Source organism: Mixophyes fleayi, chromosome 9 (assembly GCF_038048845.1).
Source record: "Mixophyes fleayi isolate aMixFle1 chromosome 9, aMixFle1.hap1, whole genome shotgun sequence".
Lineage (NCBI taxonomy): Eukaryota > Metazoa > Chordata > Amphibia > Anura > Limnodynastidae > Mixophyes > Mixophyes fleayi.
The window spans coordinates 21,731,879-21,749,934 of record NC_134410.1 but is presented as its reverse complement, the minus strand read 5'-3'; the positions used below and the strand labels follow the sequence as shown (position 1 = coordinate 21,749,934).

At 43.7% G+C, this 18,056-nt stretch overlaps 1 protein-coding gene across 8 annotated transcripts in view; it reads left to right on the top strand.

Moving 5' to 3' along the window:
* The window catches only part of MEIS3 (Meis homeobox 3), a 113,158-nt gene that overhangs the window by 65,612 nt on the left and 29,490 nt on the right, over positions 1-18,056 (top strand). For 2 of the 8 annotated variants that reach the window (XM_075186867.1, XM_075186869.1), the window contains one exon: positions 7,520-7,637. The exons of 5 other annotated variants lie outside the window; for them this stretch is intronic. The gene's annotated coding sequence lies outside the window, so the exon portion shown is untranslated. Of the gene's footprint in view, positions 1-7,519; positions 7,638-15,276; positions 15,373-15,567; positions 15,712-18,056 lie in introns of those variants that run through there. One more of the 8 variants, XM_075186870.1, reaches the window with a different exon arrangement.

Sequence of the window (18,056 nt, the reverse complement as noted above, 5' to 3'; positions counted from 1 at the left end):
ATGGCACATGATGTAGTGAGCAGAGAGGCTTTGGAACTCCACTCTGAGCTCTGTCTGCACTGTGACATCATCCCTCTCCTTCTTCCCCCTCTACTATGACATACTGAGCGCCGTGAGCCAGTGGCAGCCATACTCGTTTGCCCTCCGGAAAAGGAGATAATGATGTGTGGAAGGACAGCTTTAACAAAATTGTGCACCTGACCTGCCCACTTCACTAGGACATGGGTAGGATGCGGGAGAATGGTCTTCTCTCTCGGGAGTCCGGGAGACCTAAAAAATCGGGAATCTCCTGGACATTCTGGGAGAGTCGGCATGTATGCTTCCGACTGGGCATATGGGCGTAAATATGTTATTTTTATGGGAATCTTTACAGCTTATTTTTTGGGATGTATTTGGGACCCCTTAGTGTCCAAAATTTTACCGGAAATGGATAGATTTTTTTTAGAACCATTATTTTCTGTTTATTTATTTTTTATTTTTTCTTACCACCTACCTCTAGGCTGCGTACACACTATGCAAAATTTGCGATTTCTTTAAAAATTTTACCAACGATTACAAAGTCCCGGTCAGCATGCCGTTTCATGTGTACACACTATACACATTTTACACGATTTACCTCCAGATCTGTGCTCTTTATCTGTCATAACCATCAGCTGAGAGAAGATCATGCACACTAGAAATCTGCCTAGATTGCTGGTCCTGCGTGCATACACACTGCAGAATCGGCACAATATTGTGCGCTTATCATTTCCCGCATTGACTATTGCAATTCCCTCCTTACTGGTCTTCCCAAAAACAGACTCAAACCCCTACAATCTATTTTGCACGCTGCAGCAAGATTGATTTTCCTTGCAAATCGTTATTCCTCTGTTGAATCGCTCTGTATGTCCCTACACTGGTTGCCTGTTTACCGAATCCAATATAAAATACTTTTACTAACCTACCAGGCCATCAACAATGCTGCACCAACATACATCTCCTCTCTTGTCTCAAAATATCTCCCAACTCGGCAACTCCGTTCTGCACAAGATCTGCGTCTCTCATCCACACTCATTACATCCTCCCATTCCCGATTACAGGACTTTTTCCGGGCTGCACCCACTCTATGGAATTCTCTCCCTCGCACAATAAGACTCTCCTCTAGTCTACAAGCTTTCAAGCGTTCTCTGAAAACCCACCTCTTCAGACAAGCTTATAATATTCCTCAACCACCCTCTTAACCTCACTACACTACCCTATTACCACCTGTTATACAACTACTCCTTGATCACCATTGTTGTGTGACAGGATCATTTAGCTTATGAGTCACTTTTACCTTTGCAGTCTGGCTGGGCCAACTGCAAATGTAGACTTAACCTCATGTGTCAAACTCCCATTGTCCCATAGATTGTAAGCTTGCGAGCAGGGCCTTCTCACCTCTTTGTCTGTTTTACCCAGTTTGTTTATTAGTTTACTATGTTTGTCCCCAATTAGAAAGCACTACGGAATATGTTGGTGCTATATACATGATGATGATGATGATGATGATGATGATGATGATGATGAATATTGTTCCATCGTTGAACAAGCTCTTTAGTCCGGTTTAAAAATTGAATGAACCTATATGATGTGCTTTGAAACAACAATCATTTAACGTAGCAACACGCACACTAATGTGATAAGGGCTGAACGGTCGTTTATCGTCTGTTTGACCCGATAATCGTCTGAAAACACTGCAGTGTGAACCCAGCCTTACTTTGTGCAGGGAATATCTGCGTCAGTGGTGATTTCACTGCTTACGATGTTTTAGTGGTTCTGAGTTGTAAGACCTCTCCTACGGGCAGGTAGCGGGGATATTTGATCCCTGTAAGTCGGGGGGGGGGGGGGGGGGAATAACTTTTAAATGGAGACAAAACATATCCCTATAAACAGAGATCACAGATAAAAGAGACTTGGAAACAACAAGTAATTGGAGGAAAGAAACATTCATATCTAGTGTGCTATTGTCACCTCTATGTGACTGATTCATCAACTGCTGGAGAGTGTGAGACAAATGGAGAGTAACATGACCATGTGTGGCCTTATCTGGCCATCAGTGTTTGAGGCCAGTTTGTGCCTCCTGGGGAGGCAGCTTTCAAAGTCCTGTTATCCCAGCAGAGAGGTGAGTGTCTTTGTCCTAGCGCTTGCTCCTCCGGCCTGATAAGATCTGGTTGCTCATTGAGAAAGGGATATGGGAGAAGGTGCAGATCTTACTTGACCCTGTCTTGACCTCCGCTAATACCTTGTACAAACAGGACAAATCTGGGGGGGGGGAAACTGAAAAAATAAGCTGAAACAAAAACACTGATATTGCCCAGGAATTAACACTGAGGAAACAAGGGAGGGATAAGATAAGTGGAATAGTAATTGGAATTCACTGTACAATGTCTATATTCTCATTTATATATATATATATATATATATATATATATATATATATATATATATATATAGAGCAAGGAGCAACATTGTTGGGTTGCAGAAGGCATTTGCATGCAGCAGAACCTAGGTATCTGCATAACAATTCTTTGTATTAATAATTTTGTTTTGTATAGTTACAAAAGTATTCACATTCATTTGCCAACTTTAGACAAGTACAAGGCAATAAAATTATGTTTTTTTTGGTCATTTTATATACTTTTTTGCTAGGGTCCCTATGCCATATACCCACTAGGATTTGATTTGCTTTTTAGAGAAAAAACTACATTTCCCTTGCATGATCAGTGAAGCAAGAATCATTTGAAAAAAAAAAACCTGCAATGCAAACAACGCACCCGAACGCAAGTAAAAAACGCAGATGGATTTGTGGACATTGGAAGCAATGGATTCCATGGCCAGACCCATTTGCATGTGCGGTATTCATGTTACAAACACTAATATATGCAAGTGACTTAACGCAGTAGGTGTGTGGATAGATGCATTAGCATCCCGAATAACATATATCTGCACGAAAATGTGAATATTTTTTTTTTTTTTTTACTACTATAGAGTTTGAAAGCTGATATTACACTTGTGTATAACAAACCTTTGAACAATATAAACATATCATTTAAGTGGTTGGATTTGGGTGAGTGGGTTAGGGCCACAATTCCTCTCGCACCTCCCACCGCAGAATTCGGGGCAAGTTGAGGCAGAGGACTGTGTTAATAATGAGCATGGGAAAACAAATACTGTCAGTAGTTGCATTATCATTCATTAAATAATAATAATAATTGTTCTTTTTATATGGTGTTAACACATTCCACAGCAGGGTACAATAACTGAGGCAAATTGAATATAAATATAGTAACATACATGGAATTAGTTAGAACAGTGATATTCTTCCAAGAGCTTATACTGGATAGGAAATGTGATACATACCCCCAGCTGTAGACAATAAGGATATTTGAAGTCACTTCTTTTGCGAAGTAATATCCTTCTAATCTACAGTAGGGGGGCGTTATCCCTTAGGTATTAAATATTCATGGCCGAGAATCTCCTAGCACCCATAGATAAGGTAAGAGTCATATTCTGTTATTACTAGAAGTATAAGGTCATATTGTCTGTCTGGTGTGTAGTGGCCCATTAGTGTTTGGATGGGATACTAATACAGCATGAAAGGAAAAGAGATAGGAATATCGCTGTTATTGTCGGACAAGTTACTCAGAGGAAGTGACGTTATCTTCACATACTCACAAGGAGATAAATATTGTGAGATACTTTACAATGGAGAGTTAGGATGTTTACCTGACTTCTGGTCTGCAGTTTGTGCTGCCTCACTTGGATGACAAAGCAACGAGTCCCTCAATACAGAGGTGTTGGACAAGTATTGCATAATTAGTCAAATATACCCACAACATCACAACATTTTATACATGTGTTTACATGATAGAAATTGGGCAATAATGCAAACAATTTCCATTTGTGCTAATCATTAGTTATTAGCCAATAGTGGCAGCTATAAAAGTAGAAACGTGTGCAACTACTTTTGAACCCAATAGAATAAGGCTCAGTACACACTACAGGAGATTTCCCCAGATGCGATATTGCTAACGGTTTTACCAGCCACTGAAAGTCCAGATCATTGTGCAGATTCATGTGTACACACTGTACACGTTTTACACGATTTACCTTCAGATCTGTGCTCTTCCATCGAAGGACAGGCACGTATATCGCCATAATTATTATGAAGGAAATTATAAGCAACATATACAGAGATTAACGGCCTATGATATCATTTTTTTTAAAAAAAAAAACCAGACAGCAAGATATATGGGTCTCTTACCCATGGTGCACGACATCCAGCATGGATGATCCGCAGACGGCCCAGAGAGGGCAAGAGAGCCAAAGGGGGTAAACAGCTACAGCTTTCATGAAGATACTACAGGGCCCAACCCTTGTCAAAGTTGTAAGATTTATCGTGAAGGTAGCATGTAATACTCTCCATGCTTGCGATATGCCAGATGTAATTCTGTAAGGCCTGCATTAAGGGAGGATTAGGATCTTTCCAATGTTTAGCTATTAAAGATTTGGCAGCAGCCAGTATGTGGGAGATCAGCTTGTTGGATGGGTCGGTCTCATCAGGGATAGGGCGAGAGAGAAGGAACGACCAGGGATCCTTAGTGACCTGTTGTTCAGATGCGGAGTTAATAAGTGCAAGGACCATGTTCCAAAAAGGGATTATACGGGGGCAAGTCCACTATATATGTAGCATCGTGCCTCTCTGGCCACATTCCCGCCAACAGCTCGGAGCATCGGTGGGAAACATTCTAGATAACCTATCTGGGTATTGTACCACCTATAGTACAATTTGTATGCAGTTTCTTTAATTAGTGTGAATATTGAGCTCTTGGCAATCCCCTCCCTGACCTCCTCCCAACAAGACTCATCCGGAAGCGTGGGGGGGTCCCAGATCTCTCTCCCATTCCCGTTCGTGCAGCCCTGGGACGTCAAAGGATACCTCTATTAGCCAATTATAAATCCTCAACAGCATCCCTTTGGTGAGTGGGGAATGCAAACACGTGCTCAAAGAGTGAGGGGCCGAAGAGTGTCAGAGGCGGGCAAGGACATAGCGAAGTGTTGGACCTGGAAATACTCAAAGAAAAGCAGACAGAAAGATTCAAACTTGTGATGAAGATCTGATATAGAGGCCCAAGTTCCATTGACCACCAGGTCCGAGACCACACGTATCTCCGCACGTATCCAAAGTTTAAATTGCTGTGACTGGTCTCCTGGGGGGAAAGAAGGGAGGGTAGTTTGTGCTTGAGCTGGCACGAGTCCCATAAGGACAAACAAAATTTGAGCGATTGGAGTGAAGAGACTCCCTGTGGCCTGTCCAGTCTGGAGAGGCCCCATAGGGATGACAAGAAAAGGACTCCCGCAAAGTGGGTTTTCAAGTCCACCCACGCTACGGTCCGATATAGGACATAAATAACCGCAACTTGGATCAGATGAGCCGCCAGGTAATAAAGTTTAACATCTGGAAAGCCTCTTCCTCCCCGAGCCCTGGGCTGCTTAAGTACTGCTACTGAGATTCTAGGGGGCATGTCACGCCAGACAAATTTGAGGAAGGAAGAATGCAAGTCCTGAAACACAAGATTCTGCACCTTCACCAGTAGAGTCTGTAAGAGGTAGAGAAGTTTAGGGATCAGGTTCATCTTAACAGCAATGATCCTCCCCAGCCAGGATAATATTTCCATATTTCTAGGTCTTTTTTTATTTTAATTAGAAGAGAAGGAAAATTTTCTCAATATAATCGGTCATAAGAAGAGGTGATATAGACCCCAAGATACTTGATCTTGTTCACCTGCCAGCGCAAGGCAAAATTAGCCTGTAGGGTGGCACGGAGGGGAGGGGGAGCGTACAGGAGCATGGCCTCAGATTTAGTCAAATTAATTTTATAGCCTGAGAGAAGACCATACTCATCAATAGCCTGTAAAGAGCAGGTAGAGAGTCTTTGAGGTTCGTGAAGAAAGAAGTATGTCGTGTGCAAAGAGGGAGACCATGAATTCCTGGGGTCCCACCTCCACACCCGTTTTCAAAGCTGACTGCCTAATCATTGCCGCCAAGGGCTCTATAACCAATGCAAAACTTAGAGGAGATGGGGGTATCCTTGTCTCGTCCCATTGGACAGAGAGGAGAATCACATAGCGAGCCATTAAGCAATACCCAAGGGAAAGTTGTAAAGAGCAGATACCTGCGTCAGGAATTCAGCCGAGAAGTCATACGTTTTCAGAGCGTGAAACATGAAGTCCCATGAAATCCGATCGAATGCCTTCTCGGCATCCAAAGAGAGCAACAAGGCTGGCAGACGCCTCTGGTTAGTTATTTGAACTAAATCTATTGCGCGACTGGGTATTATATCTGGCTTGACGAGCTGGGATAAATCCCACCTGATCCTAATGGATCAGACCCGGAAGGACTCTATTCAAGCGGGTGGCTAGTATTTTTGCATAAATCTTAACATCAACATTAAGGAGGGAGATAGAACGGTAGCTTGCACAGTCACTAGGGTCCTTCCCCTCCTTGTGTATAACTACTATGCCTATACGTGCTTCCAGACTGCTGTATTTTAATTTAGGACAGACAATGGTGGAAGTGGGGTGCATATGGGGGTATGACACACCGCCACTTCTCCTACTGCCTTCATTGTAACACTATAAAATTCTATTCACTTACATTCCCATTACATTTTTCATACCGTCACTTCTAAACTCCCACCACTGAGTACAGATATATATTTGATAATACATCAAGTTTGTGAAATTCTAGAAATTATGGGAACGCTCTGCCAAAATGATGATAACCTGATACACTTCAGGAGCCACAAGGGCAAGCCTCTTACCTTCAAAGGGGGCCGCACATTACCCTTAATCTCAGTAATAAATTAAACAATACATTTAATCTACAAAAGACACCTTGTAATAAAAAAAACCCAGTAGGCATTCTAAACAAGTGTTACAAGTCATAATAACTAAATCTGACAATAAACAGGAAGTATCTGGGAGCCGCAAGTAAAGGTTCGGAGGGCCGCATGTGTGCCTTAGATGCCTGTTGCTCATCACAGGTCTACCACACTGTGCCACTGCCGTTGTGCTTACCAACGGACTTGTCTCATCAGCTTTTGAAATCCGCAACAGAACAAGACAAGGGTGCCCACTGTCCTGTAGATCTGTACATTAATGATGGAGCCCTTCGCCTCTAAACTCAGAACTAGCCTGGCATTCGGCTTGGCCCCTCGAAGCACAAAACTGCCTTATATGTTGACCTTTTACAGACTGTATCGAACCCTATCATCACATCACCGAACTTAGAGCGGGAAATTCATTCCCTTAGCCAAATTTCAAATTTCAAAATTAACTGGAGGAAAACTAAAGTATTAGATCTTAATCTACCGCCTGAACTCTGGTGACAGTAAGCTTCGACTCTCGGTAGAGTTTACCTAACAAGAAAGTGTGACCTTTCTAAGAATATAGCGACAGACTCTCATAAATGGAATTCACTTTTTTATCTCATGGACCAGGTTTGCCGAGGAAGTCAAGATGAAGGTGGGCCGCCGAAGTCAAGATGAACACTCTGCGGCGAGGCTGTGATATGTGTTCCAGACACTTTTGGTTTATGTCCTAATAAAAGATCTTCAGGTACTGCAGAGCAAATTTTTTTAAGTTCAACTTGGTGGGTAGATACCCCAAGTAAAAATATGGATACTCCACAAATGTGCAAAAAAAGAGGTTTTAGCATTCTATGGCATTTTCCCCATAGTTCCAAAGTTTGAGTGGCAATCCTATCTGTGCTCACTAGTACAGTTCCCATTTTCTCATCCTTCTGGATCCCCCTCAGACCAGAGGTACTGAATTCAAAAAACACCCGACAGTAGCATTTTCCACTTAAAATATGGGACTGGAATCAGTGCCGGTGCTAGGGTCCTTGGCGCCCTAGGCACACTGTGAAAATCAGCGCCTCCGCCCCCAGGCACACTTTAAAAATAGGCACCCCCCGCCGCAGGTACCCTGTCAAAATCGGCGCTTCCCTCCCCTCGTCTTTCCTTATCTTACCTGCATTAAGCTGCTCCTCTCTGCTCTGTCTTCTCCCCTCCACTCACAGACACTGTCGGGCCGTGATGATGATGTCACGCCCGACAGACAGGGAGGGGAGGAGACGGAACAGAGAGTCGGCGGTGGCGATTCATAGCCCCTTCCCCCCTCCCTTCCCCGTGGATTTCTCATTTTAAACGACAATAGTCATTGCTTTTTAATTTTGAGGCGCCCTGCAGAGCCCGGCGCCTTAGGCAGTTGCCTAACCTTGCCTAATGGGAGCGCCGGGCCTGACTGGAATATCCATAAAGTTGCTCTTGTTTCAGCTACCCCCACTCTCATTCCTATATGGGACAATCTGGGCTTCCCTCCTGGTCACAGCTTCCTCTCTCTCTGGATCAGACTGGACATACTGTTTCTTACATAAATTACAACCCTTTGTGGCTTTCCCTTCTTTGCAGACATTAAGGACAAATATCACATTCCAAACATTGGTCCATTTCAATATTTTCAACTGTATCATTTTTAGCACAAGTACTGCAGTGACCACGCACCTCCTCAGTGGTCCACGCTAAAATATCTCTGCTGGCTGGGGTTGGGTACGTTTTTACGATTGAGATTATTCCAACACTGACTATAGCGACATAAATATTCCGAAGACTGTGAGGCCGACATGAAAAAACCTATAGACTTACCATCAAACACATACAGAACATTTCTGAGATGGGTCCTATCAATTACGGCTACAGAAAATGCCGGCAGGTCACATAAAATGGCGATACTGAGTTTTACCATTTTAAAGCGGCAATGGCAGGACCCGGCGCCTTACCCTAATGTTAACACTAACCATAATCCTAACTCTAACCCTAATCCTAACCTTAAACCTTTATTTTGGAATCCCTTCATTTTATGTGACGGAAATTTACACTGTCGGCATTTTATGTAGTCACAATCGATAGGACCCGTGTCGGAAATGTTGTGTGTCTGTTTGATGATAAGTCTATATTTTTTTAATGTTTGACTCATAGTCTTCAGATTATTTCTGTAGCTATAGTCAGTGTCTGAATAATCTGGGCCTCTGCTTGGGGCTTGTTAACCTCTATATATCTTCCTCTGTCTGCCAGGACCCGACTAAGAATTCTCATGGGCTAACTTGGGAATGTGACATGGTGTAGACCCCGGAGATGTGGATGTGCATCAGAGATAATGTTGATTCCTCCTCCACTTGTGTTGACATTAGTGAAAACACCACTAAGGTTTATTCGTTTTGGTACCTAGTCCCACCGGGTCTACACAAATTCTCTCCAGACTCCATCAACCTCGGTTGGCAACGCTGTGTGCAGGAGGGCACCCTGCCCCACTTCTTGTTAGCGTCCCCGAGATTAATCCCTTCTTCTAGAACCTCTTCCTGATGCACCAAACCATACCCAAAGTCTAATATGGCACATCCTGAATGCTGTCAGATGCCAAATAACCTTGTGCTAAATACTGTATATATCTGGATTGTTCATTGACATGACTAATCTTACCTCCTAATTAAAAGTGAGCAGAGGCAACCTGTTGAACTAGAAGTCCCATAATGATGTGGACTTGTAAGTCCCCAACAGCTGTAGGGACACGGGCTTTGTAGGTCTACCTGAGACATCCAGGTACAACGTAGCCGTAACAACTCTTGAGAACCAGGAAGGTAGTGAGCAGGCTATTCTACATTTATATATTGTATTTATAGATAATTTACAATACATGCATACAGCAGGTTGTGTTTATTAAAGAGAGAGACAATTACAGGGTTAATTTTGTTGCAGAGTGCAACACGGGGTCATCCAGAGATTTTGAATTTACAGCTGCCCAGCCATAAATATATATTCTGTAGCTCAGACTTTTTAAAAAAATAAATAAAAAAAAATTGGGTGTGAGGGGCTGTTGGGGAGGAATTCTTGCAATGTTCTCTTCCTTCTGACCCCAAATCTCTTGGTTTTACACCACAAAATAAACACTTGGCTCGGTAAAGTTTTATGGGGTCGAGTTTGGATAATTTATGGCGCTGGATCAGTGCGGCAGGGCAGGACCCCAAGACCCTGCTCCTCATTGGCAGGAGAGGCGTGGGGAAGGGGGAGAAAGTAGTAGGATTTTGAAATGTGAAACAAGGGAAGGCTTGAAAGGAAAATTAATAGCTATCATAATGCTTTTTGACTTGTTGAACCTTGCCCAAGGTGGAGGGGGGTGGAGGAGGGTGCTGGATCCCACCGGTCCTGTGTGCAGTGATGTTCAAGCGTTGGGTAAAACCTGACCGAACTAGCCCTGGTACCACAAAGTGAACCCAAGTTCTGGTGCTGCATCATATAAACCTTCAGACAATTCTAATCTTAGGCCAAAGCAAAGGGGACATTTCAACTGGGGTCCAAGTAGAGGTGGACAAACCTAACTCTATATTGTTATAATTAAAAAGGGGTCATTAAACCAAAATTCGAGATGCTTTAAAAGGGTATCCGAAAAATCCACAAATATTTATGTAAAGCTGCCAAAACAACATGCAGTTATTTGGATGGCATCAATCAAATGTGGATTGGGACTAGTGAAAAATGTGTTTGGCCAATGAGCGTGATCTGCCAGTGTGTGGTAATGGGCCCATCGCTCAAGCTGAACCCCGGGTCCTTCACCGAGCAACGGAATCCACTCCGCTTGGTCATCAGGCTGAAGGAATTGGCTGATTACGTGTACGGCAATAGCGTGCGGTGAGATAGATACCAGGATCACGTACAGTGTCTGGCACAGGTGTATAAACATTTGTATGGTACAGCATGCGAGTTTCCACAGAAATAGGCTATAATTACATACATTAAAATGGCAAGCTTAGTGGCGTTCACTTCGTGTGCTAATGGTCGCACATCTTGGTCTGGGCTTTATTTTCTATGGGAAAGCTATTTGTGCGTCAGGCCTATGGATTGCAACTAGTGGGCATAGAACAAAGATAAACATGAATAAAATACATCACCTTACTTCCACAAGTTGCTGATCATCTCACTTAGATGAGCAGTAAAACTTTACCATCATCATCATCATCTATCTATTTATATATAATACTAATTCCGCAGCGCTGTACAGAGAACTTATTCACATCAGTCCCTGCCCCATTGTAGCTTACAGTCTAAATACCCTAACATACACACACACAGACCGAGAGAGACTAAGGGCAATTTTATAGCAGCCAATTAACCTACTAGTATGTATTTAGAGTGTGGGAAGAAACCGGAGCACCCGGAGGAAACCCACGCAAACACGGGGAGAACATACAAACTCCACACAGATAAGACCATGGTCGGGAATCGAACTTATGACCCCAGTGCTGTGAGGTAGAAGTGCTAACCACTAAGCCACCGTGCAAAGGTAACCTACAAAGGTAATGGTTATTCAGATCAGGGAGTGGGCGATGGGACGTAGATGGGCAATGCTTAGATGACGTTGACCGTGTTCGGTATATAAATGTGATATCGACCTGCACCAATGACCATCAGCCAGATTTATGCATGTCTTAGGCGGCACAGAAGATTGCGTATGGGTAAAGCAGAAGCACTTGGGCACTCAGAGAGGCACACACTCTTTCCTAGCTTAGTAAATGGGCGGCTTAAAAACATTTACCACACACTTTGTAGACGGAAACCGTATTCATGAGAATACAGCCATTCAATTTACTAGGAGAGGCCTGGACAACCTGTGGCTCTCCACAAGGACATCTTGCCAGCTATCGGCTGGCTATAAGCTGACAAAGCATATTGGGGCTTGTAGTTTCACAACACCAGGAGAGCCACGGTCCAGGTCTACAATAGTAGCTCTATCGTTCCTCAGTGGTGTCACGATTACCTGGTGGATGCTGGTACTGGTCACAGAATGGCTGCTCACACTGTGCATAGCTTTCACTTTTGATCTTTATTGGGGGTTTATAAGTACGGTAAACCTTTGCATACCTCTCGATTTTATGGGACTGTCCCCAGCACTCCAAACTTTTGTCCCTTCGGCCAGAACTGTAGAGAGGTGTGTTTCCCTCACGGACGGAGTGCGTCGCCCACACCCTGTGGCCTAGTGCATCATTTTCTGTTTACCATATATTTTAGAGTGTTCTGTGTGGACGGATTACACAGAACGGCATAGGGATCATTAGACCCTTTGCTGGTGGTATAGTCACCTTTTTGCTTTGAACGTAACATCATTCTTGCCAACTCTCCCGGAAAGGCCGGGAGACTCCCGAAATTTGGATCAGGTTCCCGGGAGAGCTGGCATTTCTCCCGCATCCTGGGACTTCCCTGCCAAAATGACGCGATTCACCAAGAATCGCGTCATTTTGGCCCCGCCCCTCGCTACAAAATGTAATTTTACTTGTGGGGGCAGGGCCAAAATGACACGATTCGCGGCGCCCCGCCCATTAGTCAAGCCCCTCTCCCGGACGTCGTCTACTGAAAGTAGGTAAGTATGCGTAACATGAGTAATTCCGCTTGTGCGCATGAACCCTAGTGCTCATTTGTGCTTTCAGCTGCATTCAAGGCTGTAGTGAGGAGTGCAATGAAAAATTGCTTCTCCAATCACTGCAGAAAATCCCAGTACAGCTTGGTGTGTTCAGCTTTGTGGCTGGACACAATATGTTGCAATAGAGTGTTAATTGGTCTCTAATTTCTACCCAAAGTGGACAGCAGAATCCTGCCTAATGACTGTCACACATTCACTCAGATCTTCTACAGATAAACGCTGGGGTGGATCAGTCAATCTTTAGGCACAGAAAGCTTTGCAGGTTGCTTTGGAGAAATCTCAGGCTCGGTTTATCTGATGCCCCTTGTCTCACCTCTGCCTACAAAGCTGCTGGTGTCAGAAGAGCTTCACCTCTCCTTTTTAAATGCCTGATTAATGATTAGTTATCCTGAACCCACCACAGAATGCACAGTAGAAAGTTCTAAGTAGGGATTTTAAGAGTTGGTTGTTAATTGCCCGAGGAGGGGGGGCTAAGAGTCATTCACAGTTTGTGCTTCTGCTACAGCCAGTTCATTATCCAGAAGCAGAGCGGCCTGCCTACCACCTCTGCTGGGAGGCTGTTCCTTGGTTTTTGAGCACCGACTAATCCCCTAGTAATACTAGTCTAAGCCATCAAACACGCTACGGCCCATTTCAGGCCAATAGATCAGTAGTAACAGTTGTCTTTCAAAGAGGGGAGGGGGGGCAGCTCTTCGTGCCAGACACAGAATTTGGCAGCCATTGCTCTATTCAGCCATCGCGGCCTCATTCTTCTGCTCAGTAATTGGATTCTTAGCCCTCAAAAGGCCCATTTTCACCTGTATCATTGATTAGCAAGTGCATAAGGGAACGCATTAGAGGACCGAGCATCTACTGGAGCAGAGTTTAATGGCTGACACTGCTGACCTAGCTGGCAGAGGATGGATTTCTCTGTATCTCTGACAAGCCTGTGCTGTGCGCATCCTTCCAGGCCTCGTGCCTGCCTCAAGCAGTCTTAACCCCATCCATTTACTATTGTTATTATATTTATATAGTGCCAACGTATTCTGCAGTGCCGCACAATCAAAGGACTGTCTATTCAATCAGTCACTGCCCCAGTGGAGCTTGCAATCTAGTTTCCCTACCACAGACACACACCAGAGCCAATTTATCCCAAAATAAATTAACCTGTCAGTATGTTTTCAGATCGTTTTGAGAAACAAAAAACAAACCATACAAACGCAGACAAGAACATGAATGTACAGTTAGGGGTAAATCCAGTTATTCGGTGCAAACCATGTTTTGATGCAAATGCAATATGCTTTTACATGCGGGGAAAGTACTGGCGGTTTCCACATGTAGCACAAAAACATTAAGGGGTATATTTACTAAACTGCTAGTTTGAAAAACTGGAGATGTTGCCTATAGCAACCAATCAGATTCTAGTTATCATTTGTTTAGTACATTCTACAAAATGACAGCTAGAATCTGATTGGTTGCTATAGGCAACATCTCCGCTTTTTCAAACCCACAGTTTAGTAAATATACCCCTAAGCAGCTTCACTTTACACTGCAATTTAAAATTGAGTGGGAACATTCCGCCGTCATCTCTAAATCTGTTTGCACATATATTTTTATTTTATGTGTTGTTTTCTGCTTAATATTCTTACTTTATCAGCCTGATTTTTGTCCAATCTCATTCATGCAAGAACATGAAATCTATAATCATTAAAAGCGGTTGTAATGCATTGAGAGTTGCACCCCGCTTTCAAGTAAGAATAGCTTCCAACATTTAGTTTGGAAATTGGGTCAGTGGCCACGCCCCCCGAAATGAGGTTGCTCAATCACTGCACATTAGCCCACCTTTCCAAAAACCATCGCCATGTCCGCAGACCAAGGGGGCGAGAGCTGAGACCAAAGTGCTAAATCTCACCTTGGTGGGACACTCTCGCCTAAATTGGGAGGTAGGAGTATGTCCTTCATTCTCTCCCACTCAGAAATGTGCTCTGTATATCCGTTTGCAAGCTCTGCTGGATAGGTAGCTCTTACATATTTGCAATAGTTAACTAGTTAATTGCAATGTTTTACACCCAAATTTCCTTTTCAGGACTGTCAGAATAGAAGCTGTAGGTTTGTAGGACCTAGTGCCACCTATTGAGTGACAATGTACCCAAACTACCCCCCTGCAGTATACATATCTATTCCAAATACTCCCAAAATGTGTATAAATTCCAATAAAACCATTATGTATTTGATTGTTTAAAACAGAATCATTGTGATTTGTTTTGAACATATTTTATTAATTTATAATTACATTCAATTATAATGTTTATTTGAAGAGGTAGAAGTACCCCTTCAATTGGTGTGAGGCCGACAGGTAATAGGTTGCCCTAGAGGTCAGGTGTGTAACCCCAAGGCCATATTTAACATAGGAGAGAGAATCGGGTGTCCTAGCCCCCCAGGGCAGGATTACCAAGGATTAAAACAGTTATAATCCTAGTGTTAAATCAATACACACCACTTACATATCCATGGAAAGGTTTTAAATAAAAACGTGTGACGTATGTTCTGTAGAGACTCTGATGACAGCAAATTTACACTCCTGTTGTCGTCATCATGGGTAATATATTGAGAATTAAATTAGAAAGCCATGTATTATATGTGTATGTACTGCATAGGTGGTAGTGAACACAGCAATGTTACCATAAATACTTATATATTAAATACTTATTGTCCCTTGACAGCCAGATCACATGATCGCAGGGGGAATGATTCCTCCACCCCTGCGATCGCATCCTGGTGCCTGGCTGTCACGGTGACAGCCAGGCTGAAGACAGAGTAGCGGAGACCAGCGGGGCCCCAGGTAAGTCTGTGCTGCGCTGTTGTACCGGGCCCCTGGCGACCCTGCCCCCTGCATCCACACACTCTGTGCCCCCTGCATCCACACACTCTGTGCCCCCTGCATCCACACACTCTGTGCCCCCTGCATCCACACACACTGTGCCCCCTGCATCCATACACACTGTGCCCCCTCAGCCTCCGCGCTCTGCCCCCTCAGCCTCCGCGCTCTGCCCCCTCAGCCTCCGCGCTGTGCCCCCTCTGTATCCCGCCGTGGACAGGAAGAAGAAAAAAACATCACGCCCGGCATTCAGTGAGAAGCGAGGAAGGAGGAGGATGCTGGGTCCTGGGCGCCGCCGGATTGGTAAGTAGTTTTTTGGGTTTTTTTTTCTTTTTCCTTCCTTCTTCTTCTTCCTGTCCATGGCACCCCTGTGACAGCGCCGCGGCACACAGTTTGGAAACCTAGGGACTAGGGTCAATTTAGAGAGCAGCCAATTAACCTACCAGTATGTTTTTGGAGTGTGGGAGGAAACCGGAGCACCCGGAGGAAAACCACACACACGGGGAGAACATACAAACTCCACACAGATAAGGCCATGGTCAGGAATCGAACTCGTGACCCCAGCACTGTGAGGCAGGAGTGCTAACCACTAGGCCATCGTGCTGCCCACAAAGCATTAATCTAAAATAAAGGTTGCCCTATATAAAAAGGCTATGAGTAGCGTTCACAATATGTATAGAAGTGGTTTCAGGACCTGGTCTGAACTAAAGATGTCTGCATACTAACGTACTAAATGAAAATACAGTGTAAACACTTTACATTCTATTATGGGTATACCGTATATACATAGACATTTCTGAGCCAGGTTTTGGACAATAACTAAGATAAAACTAACTAAATAAAACGTAAAACAGCTATTTTAAAAACCCCCATGTAACAAGCATAGTTTATCAAAGTGATAAATTGATATTTGTATTGGCTAACGTCAGTTTTACAGTCTCGGCTTTTGTGGACTGTTAGCTGCCATAATAATATCTATCAAAGTAGGCGGCACTGTCCTTTATAGACAGAGAGAGGTAAACAGCAGGATAAAGGAAATGCTCAGCTTCTCTATTATCTAATGAGAGCTGTAAACACGTTAAGAAGAAAAGCCTGCTGTATCATGCCCTGAAGCTGCTAGCGGGGAAATTTAAATACCCTGCTCCTGTGAGTGACTTCAGTGAGTCAGACTTTTTCATCAATATGACAGCCTCCAGTGATATGAGGAGGCAAAATTATACGAGCTGTTCTGACAATGGATGAAAAGTAAAACTCTGTACTACAAGTTGTCAAAATCTAATTTTTAGGCTTTCGTTCTGCTTTGACATTAAACACATCTTACAAGAAGCAGCAACAAAAGCATTACACAACCCGTAATATTTCAGGGCAGATATAAGCTGGATGTTATGGGTCATGGAAGGGGTCCAAACCAGATGGCAAGAGCTCCAATATATACTTATTAATATATATATATATTATATTGATTATTAAAAACATAATTGAATCTTAACTGCCGTTATAACCATAGAGGTGGCGCTGTTGCTATCAGTGACTACACCATGCAATCTATAGAAAGTGTTTGATGACGTTTCATGAGTTCCCATTGCTGGGGGTGTACTTCATGCATCAGACACCCCATACTTGGTTATGGGGGTCGTCCTGCGAGTCATGTTCCACCGCACACTGTCCATTCCCCACTTCCCAGCTCCTCTATGAGTAATTAGAACATTCATCAGGAACTGGTGTGAAGTAGCAATAACAGTAATGATCTTCTTCGTGTGTTGGGTGGGAGGGCTAAGCTGAATATACATTTATGTCATTTACATACTAATGGTTTTGATATTTTTGTGTAAAAGACCCTTATACCGGTCATTTACACCCACCGCTCCACAGGATGTTATTGATGAGTGTATTCATTACCCAAGTCACAAACAGAATTAGTACAGTGGGGCGTGCGAGTGTAAATATAGGCAGGGGACAGTGGTCAGTGTTTGACTTTGCATGTGACTGAGGCACTTAACATCACTGTGTGAACTATGTGTATATGAAGTCTTTAGTATGTGTGTTATAAACATCACTTAATGTAATTATCTCATCCCCCTCTGTTAGATCCTACCGCCAAATCACTCAGAAATTCTACCATTAGAAGTTCAGGTTTTATATGTGTAACTTTCCAGAAAAAAATCCATCTTGCTTCCATAAGCAGGTCTCTGTTTAGAGGCTACAGCATACTTGCCAACTTAAGGCAGTAGGGGTCCGGGAGCCGCCGGTGGGAAGGTGGGAGTGCGGGGGACGAGGCACCGAAAATCGTTGGCATAGTGGCCCAGCCAGGGGGCGGGGCCAAGTGCCGCGGTTCTCGGGGAATTGCGGCATTTTGGATCTAATCTGCCCACTTCACTAGGAAGTGGGCACATGCGGGAGACTACCATACCCCGGAGTCCGGGAATCTCCCGGACATTCCAGGAGAGTTGGCAAGTATGGGCTACAAATATGCTGCATAAACCTATATCGTCATCATCAGTCATCATCATCATCTATTTATATACATTGTGTGGATTGTTACCTGTGTATTAGGATGTGAGAGGACTGTTACCTGTGTATTAGGAGGAAATGAGAGATCTCATGTCTGTGTGTTAAGAGGAGAGTGACAGGTCTGTCTCCTTATGGTA